Here is a 12,339-nt window from a genome sequence, read left to right as displayed (position 1 = left end):
TTTCCATGAAAGTTTTCTCAATGCATCTAAAAGAAATATTCACTCTAATTAGCGCTTGTAGTTTCAGCTCAGATACCATTATGTCTTATTCATGCTTGTCAGCCGCTCGCCTACCCCCTACCGTCTCCATTAGTAACCTCCTACCCTCCCCTCCACCCCCGGTTGTCTAGTATAACCCCATAAGACAATATTACCCCAAGAGCAATATAATCTTGGTCTGAGATTAAGATTATCACTCGAGTGATTTATGCTGAAATTAAATCACCTTAAAAGAGGGAGGTACGCATTGGCAGAAGGATGATTTATCTGTCCCGAAATGACCAAGAGAATAAATAAGCACAGTCATATGGAGTAAATAAACTCGCTGCTATTTGGTCAGAGTATCAAGTTACTCCCGAGTCGCCCCGTTCACTCATGCAGCTGGAGGGGCGGGGGTGAGGGGTGGAGGGCGTTGCTTAAGCTATTAGTAGTTAGTTCTCTCCCTCCTCCTTCCCCTACTAAACACACACATATACGCATATACATATTTTATATATATATATATATATATATATATATATATATATATATATATATATATTATATATATATATATATGTATGTATATATATGCATATATATATATATATATATATATATATATATATATATATATATATATATATATATTATATTCTCTTGGTCATTTCGTGGCAGATACATATACATACACACACACACACGCAGAAAACCAAACGCTATCCGACCGTTTAAAAGAAGCCATTTCATGTTGTTATAGTTTTTTTTTTTTTTTTTTTTTTTTTTTTTTTTTTTTTTTTTTTTTTTTTTTTTTTTTTTTTTTTTTTTTTTTTTTAAAGGAGCACAATACTGCCCAGAAACGCTTTAGGCCATGTCATGTTTGGTAGACGGTGCCTTTGGGGCGATTTGTGTTTTTTACGCGTCAAGTTTGTCAGCTGCTGGTTTTTAAAAGGCTCCATCGAGGTGCTCTCTTGATTTGCATTGCTTATCCACGAGGAACAGACTATGGCATGAGAGGAGAGTTTTATAGTTTGCCGATTTTACCTAATTTTCCGATGTTCTTTTTTTTCGATAAGTGAGGGACTGTAAATTGAACAGAATGAATTCCGTGCGTAGCTTGTGTTTTGTAGATAATCGTATTTATATTCAGCAAACACTAACGGGTTCCGTCGTTAATTAATACTTCTTGAGGGCTTCATTTCGAAGAGTCGACTTTCGATATTCTTGATGATATGGTATTTGCTGCAGTTTGCCTATGTTGCGATATTCCTATTGATATGTTATTTGCTGTAGGTTGCTTATGTTGCTACCATTACAATTACAATCACTGTTAATTGCACAAGCCTCTACCCCTATGTTTTATGTGTGTGATAACGTTTTATTGGCTTACTTTGGCTTTAGTGGCATTTGCTATGCAGAGACACGTACTATATATATATATTTATATATATATATATATATATATATATATATATATATAGATATATATATATATATATATGTGTGTGTGTGTGTGTGTGTGTGTGTGTGTGTGTGTATGTGTTGTGCCATTTTCTCCTTAAAGGGCGTGGGTCATAACCTTAGGTTTTCAGCAATTCTTTTGGGATGAGGTTGCAAGGCTCATGCCCCTGACTGTGGCCAGCCCTGTCGAAGTAACTAATGTGTACTACGTAATTTATTACGTCAACAGCAACACAGAGGGCTTTAACTGACTACATGCAATATATATCTTGCACGCATGTTCATTCATAATATATACATATATATATATATATATATATATATATATATATATATATATATAGTGTGTGTGTGTGTGTATGTACGTATATGAATACACAAGCTCAGAAACCAGTGGTCCTTTTTTTATCGATTATTCTGACGTGACTTGTCAGTGTATAAATTGATCTACTTTCAGAATGACTTCTCGACCTTTGACCTAAGCAAAGTGACTATGCTTGTTGTGTTACTCATTGCTTTTCCTTTATAAGTTCGATAGTGCCATATGCGCCTCCCGCAATTCTAAGCATGCTCTTTATTATTTAAAAAAAAAAAAATTTTATTTTCCCGCCTAGTAGTACGTTTTTAGTAAGCTGTGTTTTATGTCTCCTTGTCTTTATTATATTAAATGTAAAGTTATTTATCAGGTTAGAAAATAATAAAAGCTTTTCATTATAATTACAGTTTTTATTGTATTTTTGTTAGTAATAAAGCCCTCGCATTGTAAATACAGTGTTTATTTGTGTTTTTCAATGTATCATTATTGTACATATTGCGCATATGTTATTAACATCTGCCACTTTAAATACTTTTATATTGTTATCGTTTTTAATAATATTCATGGTAGAATCTTTTGAATTTTGAAAAATGAAAATATTTCTGGCGAGTTTAAAAGTGACCTACTTTATTGAAGTAAATAAAGCCCCGCAGTATTTGTTTCTATTATTAGTGCAACATATACGGGAATGGGAATTATCCTTAAGTGGGGATATTAAGCCGAAGAAATGTATCAGCGTAGAACATTAGTAGTGTTCCAGCACTGTGTATAATGATAATATAAATGAATTGTATTGATACGCAAAAGGTATGCAATTCATTTATGAAAGAGTGGATTTTTGGTACATAACAATTTATCCCGATATTGTGAATTTCGGGCCTCGTATAGTAGAGTGCTTTGGTAATCAATTCGTTCTTCATTGTTTCCGATTGCCTCTGCTTTGCTAAAACGAAAATGGCTAACCAGAGGTAGGCAAAGTAGTCCTATGTAGACATTTTCCATTACGGTGTTGGTCATAGTTTGACGACGGCTACCTTTACAAGCACTGGCCATGCCAAAAGCTGGTGATGCGTTTATCGGATACACACACACACACACACACACACACACACACACACATATATATATATATATATATATTATATATATATATATAGATACTACCATTAATGTGATTGGGTAGCATTTGCAAACGTAGACTTGAGTAGCTTCAACTAACATAGTAATCGACCGAAAAAAGTAAATGGGCTTTGAGGGGGGATCCTGCATTTGGAAGAGAGAGAGAGAGAGAGAGAGAGAGAGAGAGAGAGAGAGACGTAGGGTCCCCTCGAAAAGTGCATTGGAACCTTCCGAGATTAAAAAGAATGTTTATGTTTGTTTACACAGCGTCGTCGCCGTGCAAATACGATCTGCTTAATGGCGGGGCTGTCTCTTACTTCATCACCTTAGTACACTATACCCACATCTCCAACAACACTTACCGACTCCATGCTATAATGGCTTACTGATGTTCTCACTCGTTAATGTCCCTACCACATCACTCATGCCAATGATGTGGTTAGTTGGGCCTGTGGGGGCTAGCCCCTCCCCCTCTGCTATCAAACCCACCCACCCCCTCCTCCTCCTCCTCCTCCTCCTCCTCCTCCTCCTCCTCCTCCTCATTGTCCTCTTCCTTTTTCCCTCTCCTCCTCCTCCTCCTCCTCCACGTGTTCCCATCTTCAGAGTTAGCCTTGCTCTACCGTCTTTCCCCTTTCATTCTTTGTCCCTTCGGGATAAGGAAAGGATACGTGGGATAGGGATGGGAAGGATATTAGGATATAGGGTAGGGAAGGCTAAAAGTGGACGTGTAAGCCGGTCCTTTATAGCGCTGGATAATGTTTCGTTAAATGAGCATTTGCTCTGTATCGTGTGCCGTGCAGTTAGTTTTGGCTCGTCGTGAAACAGATACAGTGCGAAGCCCAGGCTTTGTTTCATTTTTCAAGATATAGCTTATATAATAAGGATTATTTTGCGTTCGGCTGCTTTATTAATAGTTTATGTTATGTTTGAGAAAAAAAAAACTTCGGTGCGAGTTTTTGAAAATATTTTGCGTCAGTTGCTTGCGTAAGCGATTATTTACTAATTGCCTAGTGGTGTGGTCTAAAGAACACACGTATTCCGAGTATTCATTGTATTTAATAAATTCCAATATCGTTTTGATTTAATTTCCACACAGCATCTTCTGTTTATGTAAGAGACGGGGAAAGTATGTGTGTGTGTGTGTGTGTGTGTGTGTGTATATGTGTGTTTGTGTTTGTGACGCAAGGCTCCCTCTCCTTAGAAGTGTGAGTATTATATTTTGGAATTCTGCGCATAAAGTTGCATAATTGAGGGAGCAGCTGACCAGTTAAAATCATATTAAGAGTAGAAAAATGTTAGAGATAATTGTACTTTTTTACTTCTGTAAGATGAACGAACGGGTGGCCACGCGAGCGCCATTTCGCTTGTCGCCTCCTCCCACCTCTCCTTAGCGACACAAAAAATATCTTTTAATTCTCTGTCTCAGGAGGCTTCGGTATAGAATACTTTCTTACTATTGTATTAGATACTGTTATTGGAAATACAGTTTTGATCTCTGTATTTGTCAGATGTGTCCCAAAATCAAGTCCTTTATTTTTAGCAGAATGTTGCCACTAATCTCATTATTTGCGCGTTCCTTTCACTTTTAAAGATACATTAGCGTTTTACTCTCTTATCTTCATTTGTTCTGTATTGATATTTAGGCAATTGGTAGTGTGAGGAAGAAAAAACTCACTGAATTTCTATTTAGAGTGCGAAAACACTTCATTTACTCAGATTTGTATTCGTAGAATTTTTGCTTTTAATTAAAGTGCCATTAGTATGTGAATACCTCTTAAAACTGCTGCGTCTATTTAAGCATAACCTTATGGCCGAGTAACTTAATCACGCGCGGGAATTGTTTAATGTATTAGCTACACAGTAATTCATTGTCAATTTTTATATCTTATTGAAATTTAGAAGTATAAATTAAATTTTCGAAATAGAAACTCCTAAATCAGCGGTAAGAATATCTTGCAGTATACGTAAGATACCCCGGTTAAGTACCCTTCTTGTATGGAGGAATGGAGAACTTAGGTACTCCGGTACACTGTAAAAGTTAATTGTTTCGTTATTATTATTATTATTATTATTATTATTATTATTATTATTATTATTATTAGGGAAAAACTCTCTATCACGAGAGTATATATAATGTTCTAAAGGGTCCACAATAATACCAAGTGTAAAAAGTCTGTGTATAATTTTGAAGACTTTACAGAAAGCTTTCGAACCCTTCCCTGGGTTCTTCGAAAGCTTTCTATAAAGTCTTCAAAATTATACACAGACTTTTTACACTTGGTATTATTGTGGACACTTTAGAACATTATTATTATTATTATTATTATTATTCAGAATATGAACCCTATTCATATGGAACAAGCCCACAGCAGTCGTTTCCATTGACTTGAAATTCAAGTTTCCAAAGAATATGATGTTCATTCGAAATAAGTTAGAAGAGTTAAAGGGAAATACTGAAAGAAGCGATCTCACTTATTAAGAAAGAAAAGGTAAATTAACAAATTAATAAACAGATAATTATATGTTAAAATGCAAAGAGAATAGTATTAAAAGAAGTAGCCTATTTGCTCCATATAGTAACTTTGAAAATAATAAATAGCATTTTGATGAGCTCGAGATTGGCGGCGTTTTATTAAATAACTTCAATTAAAGGCAACATTTTTGCGAATACACAGCTGAGTAAATTTCAAAGAAAATATTAAAGTACTTTCTGAACTTCTGATCTACGACAACTTATAAAATGAAGAAAGTTTGAGTGAAGAGGGTTTGCGTAGACATAATTGTTATGATCAATGTTAAATTGCGTGTCATTGCACGAAATTGAACTTTGCACCAGCAATAAATTTGCATTTAACCTACCGTTGCATTAGTCCAAGTTTATGTCGGTTTGACAGGTAAATGTAAGTTGCAACACAATGGATTTAAGAGACAGTATGGTTTTTTGGAAGTGCATAGAAGTTCCGGAACCATGCTATTATTATTGTTATTATTTTTATCTATCTCAGTCATCCTGTTCGACTGGGTGGTATTTATAGTGTAGGGTTCCGGGTTGCATCCTGCCTCCTCAGGAGTGCATCACTTTTCTCACTATGTGCGCTGTTTCTGATAGCACGCTCTTCTGCATGAGTCTTGGAGCTACTCCGGCATCTAGTTTTTCCCTGTTTCTTTTCGGGAATCTTGGGATCGCGCCTAGTATTCCTATGATTATGGGTACAATTTCCACTGACATATCCCATATCTCTCTCATTTCTATTTTCAGGTCTTGATATTTATTAATGTTTTTTCTTTTCTTTCTCATCTATTGATGTTTTCTCTTTTGTTCTCATGTACGCTGATTTTCCGTGGTACTGCAACATCAATGAGTGATACTTCTTGAAATTATTATTATTATCATATTTGGAAGTCCCTCATTAGGGCAGTGATATTAAAAACAAAATCTGTTCCAACTCTTGTAGAGAGTCTTCTCTGTTCTTCTTTTTAATATTATGCTCGTCTGCATTAGGTGGTATAATAAATTTCCAAAGGACCTGGAAAGATATTTAGCTTTTGTTATTTATTTTGATCTAACGCCTGGACGCCCACGCAAGTGGTCATCTAATGAAAAATTATTATTATTATTATTATTATTATATTATTATTATTATTATTATTATTATTATTATTATTATTATTATTATTATTATTATTATTGTATGAAAACGAAAACTCTCGATTATTTACTGTTTGGGAACCGAAGAAACCGAGAGATTTTGTGAATATTGAAATACTTTGAATTTACGTCAAAAGTGTGTAGTTGGGAGAGAAGATAAAATTCTTTTGGTGTTTAAAATTTAGTTTTTTTTGGGGGGGGCCTTCTGTCAAGTGTTTATAATGATGATGAGGCTAAATTGCTGTAGTTATTAGTATTGCTCTTAGCTTAACGTCATTATCAAACTGACAAATGGACCACATTCATATAGCTTGTAAATATATCTTATGTTTACCACAAGGGAGCTTCCTTGAAAAGAACGAGTGACAACGGACTTCTTATCCATTGCTATTACTTGTTCATTTATTTATGTTTTCTTTTATTTACTCACTTATTTTTTTCACGAATGAGTAACAACGAATTTATCCATTTTTATTATTCATTTATCTATTTGTTTATTTATTTACTGATATGTCTATTTTTTCACGAACGAGTGACAATGGATTTATTATCCATTGTTGTTATATATTTATCTTTATTTATTTATTTATTTTCCCGCGGATGAGTGACAACGAATTTATTATCCATTGCTATTGTTCATCCATTTATTTATTCATTTTTTTTTTTCTAGGAGTAATTCAGCTCCCTGCTTAATTAACTTATCTTTCGAGTGCCACCATTTTGCCCGTCAGACAGCCCTGATGAATGATGAACCCGATGAAATCGAACCCCCAGAGTGCATATAATATATCCGCTGCACCTGCAACTGCAAGGCCTGCAGCTGTGGGCCCTGGCTGGAAGGTTAATGCAGCTGACCTTTGGTGACCTGTGCTGACCTCGCAGTAGAACCTGCTTTTGTGTGAACGGCAATTAAGAGGGGAATCAGATTTGCTAATCTCTTGGCTAGGATTTCATTGAGTCTCAAGTTTATGAAATGATGTGTTGTCTATTTCTTTTATTGAATTAATTAGATACATTTTGGAATGCCATTTGCCAATCTGACTGTAATATATTAGTAGTAATAGTAATAGTAACAAGCGATTTATTTTGTTTAAATGGTTTAATTAGATATATTTATGGGCTGCCATTTGCTGTCTGATCGTCATATAGTAGTAGCAATAGTAGCATTGGCAATAATAGTAGTAACAGGTGATTTATTTTTTTAATTGGTTTAATTCGATTTATTTATGGGATGCCATTTGCCACTGTGATCGTCATTAATAATGGCAATAGTAGCATGGTGATAGTACTAGTAACAGGCGATTTGCATGTGTGTTTTTTATTTGTTTAATTAGATACGTTTATGGAATGCCATTTGCCAATCTGATCGACATATAATAGTAGTAACGGTTGCAGTGGTAATAGTAGCAGTAACTGTTAATTTGCGTGTGTGTTTTTTTATAATTGGTTTAATTAGATACGTTTATGGAATGCCATTTGCCAATCTGATCGTCATATAGCAGTATTAATGGTAGTAATAGTAGCAGTAGTAATAGTAGTAGTAACACGTGATTTGTGTTTTTTTTAATTGGTTTAATTAAATACATTTATTGAATGCCATTTACCAATCTGATCGTCAGATAGTAGCAGTAATAGTAGTAGCGGTAGTAGTAGTAGTAGTAGTAACAGACGGTTTCGTTAAGAATGTAAATACCTTTTACGTATAGAACTTATTAAGGAAGAGTCGTTGTCGCATTCCAGAAGTATTTATGTCATGGAGTGAGACAGTCCCTGACGGTCAACATTTCTTTCAGTCATCTGGCGTCCCAAGGTATAAATAAATGAATGAATAAAAGGAGGGCTTAATTCCCGAGACAAATGTGTGTACACATCGGCCACCACTTAAGGCAACACCGCTTCTCGCTTCTAAACTCCTTTGACACGAGTTGTAGACTCAGACAATGTTAAAAATCAAACCGAATTAAGAGACGTGGGCCGGGGGTCTAAGAGAGAGTGTTTGGAAGATGGAGAGAGAGTGCTAGGGGGAGATGGGATGAAGGAGAAGAGCCCATGTTTTGATAGGGACTCACACAAACACACCAAAAGAAGCAGCAGGGACCATAACACTCGTTTAGGGGCAAAGATTAATTATTTCTCTCCCTTTATCGATGTATCGTCAAGTGCATCATAATCCTCCTCTTTCCTTTGCCTCTTCGCTCTCCTTTCTCTCTTCTTAAGTGTCTTATCAGGTTCTCGGTGGGGATATAAATGTACTTGTCAGGTCATATATGCAATTAAATGATTCCTCTCCTGTGAGTCGGTCGTAAAAGATGGAGTTGATGGTGGCTTTTAATTGGCACATTGCTCTGGATGCAATTGGTTTTAAGCTCAGGTATGTATATAGCCTATATATATTTGCCACCTGAATCTAGGTCAGTGCATTTCCTTGTCGCGAATAGTCTTAATTCAAACAAATACAAGCAAATATTAATAACTAACATCAATGGCTGTTACAAACTCTGGTTTTATTTAAGCTCTGGAATGTATGTGTATATATATATATATATATATATATATATATATATATATATATATATATATATATATATATATATATATAATTTCGCCTGAATCTAAAGTTAGTGCATTTCCTTGTCACTAATAGTCTTAAATTTAAAACAAAATACATATAGATAAAAATAACTGACATCCATTGCTACTACTAACTGTTTTTATGTTAGCGGTTCTTATGAATTGTTAAACTAGAACATTGTTGTTGCTCAGTTATTCTTTTAAGCTTTTGGGTAACGCTGAAATATTGCTGCAGGAAGGTTTTTGTTGTTCGTTGAAATAATGATCGCAGTGCCGTCAGTGCACCTCATGCGGTGCTCTTTAGGTACTTCTTAAGGTTCTTTGCAGCGTCCCTTCGGCCCCTAACTGCAGCACCTTTCATTCCTATTACTGTACCTCTGTTCATAGTCTTTCTTCCATCTTACTTTCCATCCTCTCCTAACAGTTGTTTAGTGGAACTGCGAGGTTTTCCTCCCGTTACACCCTTCAAACATTTTCACTCTCAATTTTTCTTTCAGCGCTGAATGGCCTCACGGGTCCCAGCGCTTGGCATTTGGCCTAAATTTTATATTTTATTCCATTCCATCACTGGTTTCCATTTATTTTTCTTTTACTTATATGTCAACGAATTTCTAGTTTGGTATTTCTATGCATTATATCTTGGGCTTCGTGCTTCTTTTTTTTTGGGGGGTGGTGGGGGTAGGGTGGGGGTAGGGGGGGTTGCGGGGGGGGGCGATATTTGGAGACCCAATGGCGAGGTTTTCGCTCGTGGAGGGTTGTTAATGGTCTCCAAAACGAATTTCACGACCAAGTTTACGATATCAATTATATATTTTTTATTCTGGTAAGAGCCGTAAACTCGTAACGTTTGTATTTTCTGTTTAATCTGTTACGCTACATAATACTGCTAAATTTGCCATTTTAGAATTATACATTTTTCGGATATTCTTAACTTCACATTAAGAATGAACACATGAAGAATGAATGTCCACATACTGAGCAATATAGGTATAGGTTTGAACACATGCGGTGGAACTATATTTCAACGAATAACTAGGCTTCATTTGAAAAACAAAAAAGCAGATTTTCATGGCTATTAAAACGAAGCAACGCTGCAGAGGATCAAAACGATCTTGACATTCGAAGGCGAAGACTGCATCCCTGATAATGAGTGTACCCGAATGCATGTAGTCGAAGACTTTTATTTATTTGGGAAAAGATCTTGGTATCTCGGATGAGATATCTTCATTCGTCGACCATAAAGGGGAAATCGGCAATCCAACCCCGCTTTCTGTTTGTCCTGCGATAAGGAGGCCGCTGATGATGGGTGTCGGAGGGCGTGCCACCACGCCCCATGCGAGAGGAGGAGGGCTAATCCAAAACCCGCAATTCTTCCTGCCACGAATCAAATGAAATCCTACCCAGCCTTACTTCATCCGTGGCATTCGCTTTTAAAGGCTTCTCTCTCGGACATTAATGAATTTGATTTCTGATAAGAGAACAGGATGCCCGGTGTTGATGTTAGGTCAGGTGCATCAATAGAACTCGAACTCTTGTAGCTGTAGCACACACACACACACACGGGGTGCATCAACGTTTCGGGATCAATAAGTTTTTTATTTATTTATTTATTTTTTTCGTGAAGTAGAGGCTTGTGTTAACACGTTCTTGATGTGCTGTTTAATATTTTTTATTTTTATTTTGGTGTTAGATTTTATTCGTATTTAGTTTTGCTTTTTATATAAATTATCTCTCTCTCTCTCTCTCTCTCTCTCTCTCTCTCTCTCTCTCTCTCTCTCTCTCTGTGCGTGGTGTGTGTTCTTTAATATTTTGTGCTTAATTTGGCTGTAGTTTTTTTTCTATATATTTGAGTCTCCCTCTTTCTCTCTCTCTTTTCGATATAGCGCCACATGACTTTTACAGATCATGCTCCACATTTATCAGATTTTGCCTCTTTTTGCCTCTTGGGCTAAGGGTTTAAGGTAATTTTCGTCAACGGTTTGAAAAATTGAAAATTCATTTTCGCTGGGCCGTTTTGAATTATGTATTTTTATGGTAATTTTTGTGAAAGGTATGAATTACTGAAAATTTATTTCCTCTAGTCCTTTTAGAACGGATTATTTCATGGTAATTTTCGTGAAAGGACTCATGTCGTTATAGCAAAAGTAAGAAACAAGTATGTACCGTTACGCAGTCCGATAGGCTGCACGTTTATATATATATATACTATAGATATATTTTATAGTATATATATATATATCTATATATATATATATATATCATACATATTTATATATATATATATTTGTATATTTATATATTTATATATAGGTATTAGTCGTTAAAACTTGAGACTTATTAGTTCTGTTTTAAAGGTGAGTTATTTTTGTTTTCGACATAATGGGCATTCCGTGAGGTATTGGTGAATCACTTTATTGAACAGCTAGTTTACCCAGTTAACTACTCAGACCACGTCAATTCTGTGTCTCGGTTTTTACCTTCCATTACTTCACGGTAAACTTTGTTCCTTTCTATCATGTTATATACTTTTATTATTTTATGTAAAAACTTTTTTTTAAACCTGAGTCTGTTTTTAACTTTTTTTTATTATTATTTGATTTTATAGTTTTGAAAAATGGGACAGATGGTGCTGAAACGTCAGCTGAATAAAATACTATGTCCTTCCCAAACTCGCTGATATTAATCCGCTTTCAACTTATACACACACACATATAGGCTATATACCTAATGTATATGTATTTTTATATATAATATATATGTATATATATATATATATATGTGTGTGTGTGTGTGTGTGTGTACTGGCTATTTTAAGGGAGCAGATCCATCATAGTCCACGCCACCTAACCATGTCTTCCGTAAGGGAAGGAAATCTATAACTAGTAAGATTTTAGTTGCTGAGGAATTTGCAGTGAATTTTCAAACATTGCCCTCTTGTGGTGCGGTCGTTTTACATCCGGCCCAACCGAGGAAAGACGATGTGTGACCGCCGTTTTCTTGAAATTCCGTTTTTTCTCAGTTAATTATACACTTAGTTGCTAGTTGACTGTTGATGGTCACAGCGGAGAGAGAGAGAGAGAGAGAGAGAGAGAGAGAGAGAGAGATACTCCCAGTAAAAAAATCATTATTGAATTTCACGTATGCTACCGTTACTATTTTATTGTAAGACTAGTGTAAATCGTTTTTTTCAGATTTGTTCTCTCTC

This window comes from Macrobrachium nipponense, chromosome 29 (assembly GCF_015104395.2).
Source record: "Macrobrachium nipponense isolate FS-2020 chromosome 29, ASM1510439v2, whole genome shotgun sequence".
Taxonomy (NCBI): Eukaryota; Metazoa; Arthropoda; class Malacostraca; order Decapoda; family Palaemonidae; genus Macrobrachium; species Macrobrachium nipponense.
The sequence above is the reverse complement of the archived record's forward strand: the minus strand, read 5'-3'. Positions refer to the sequence as shown.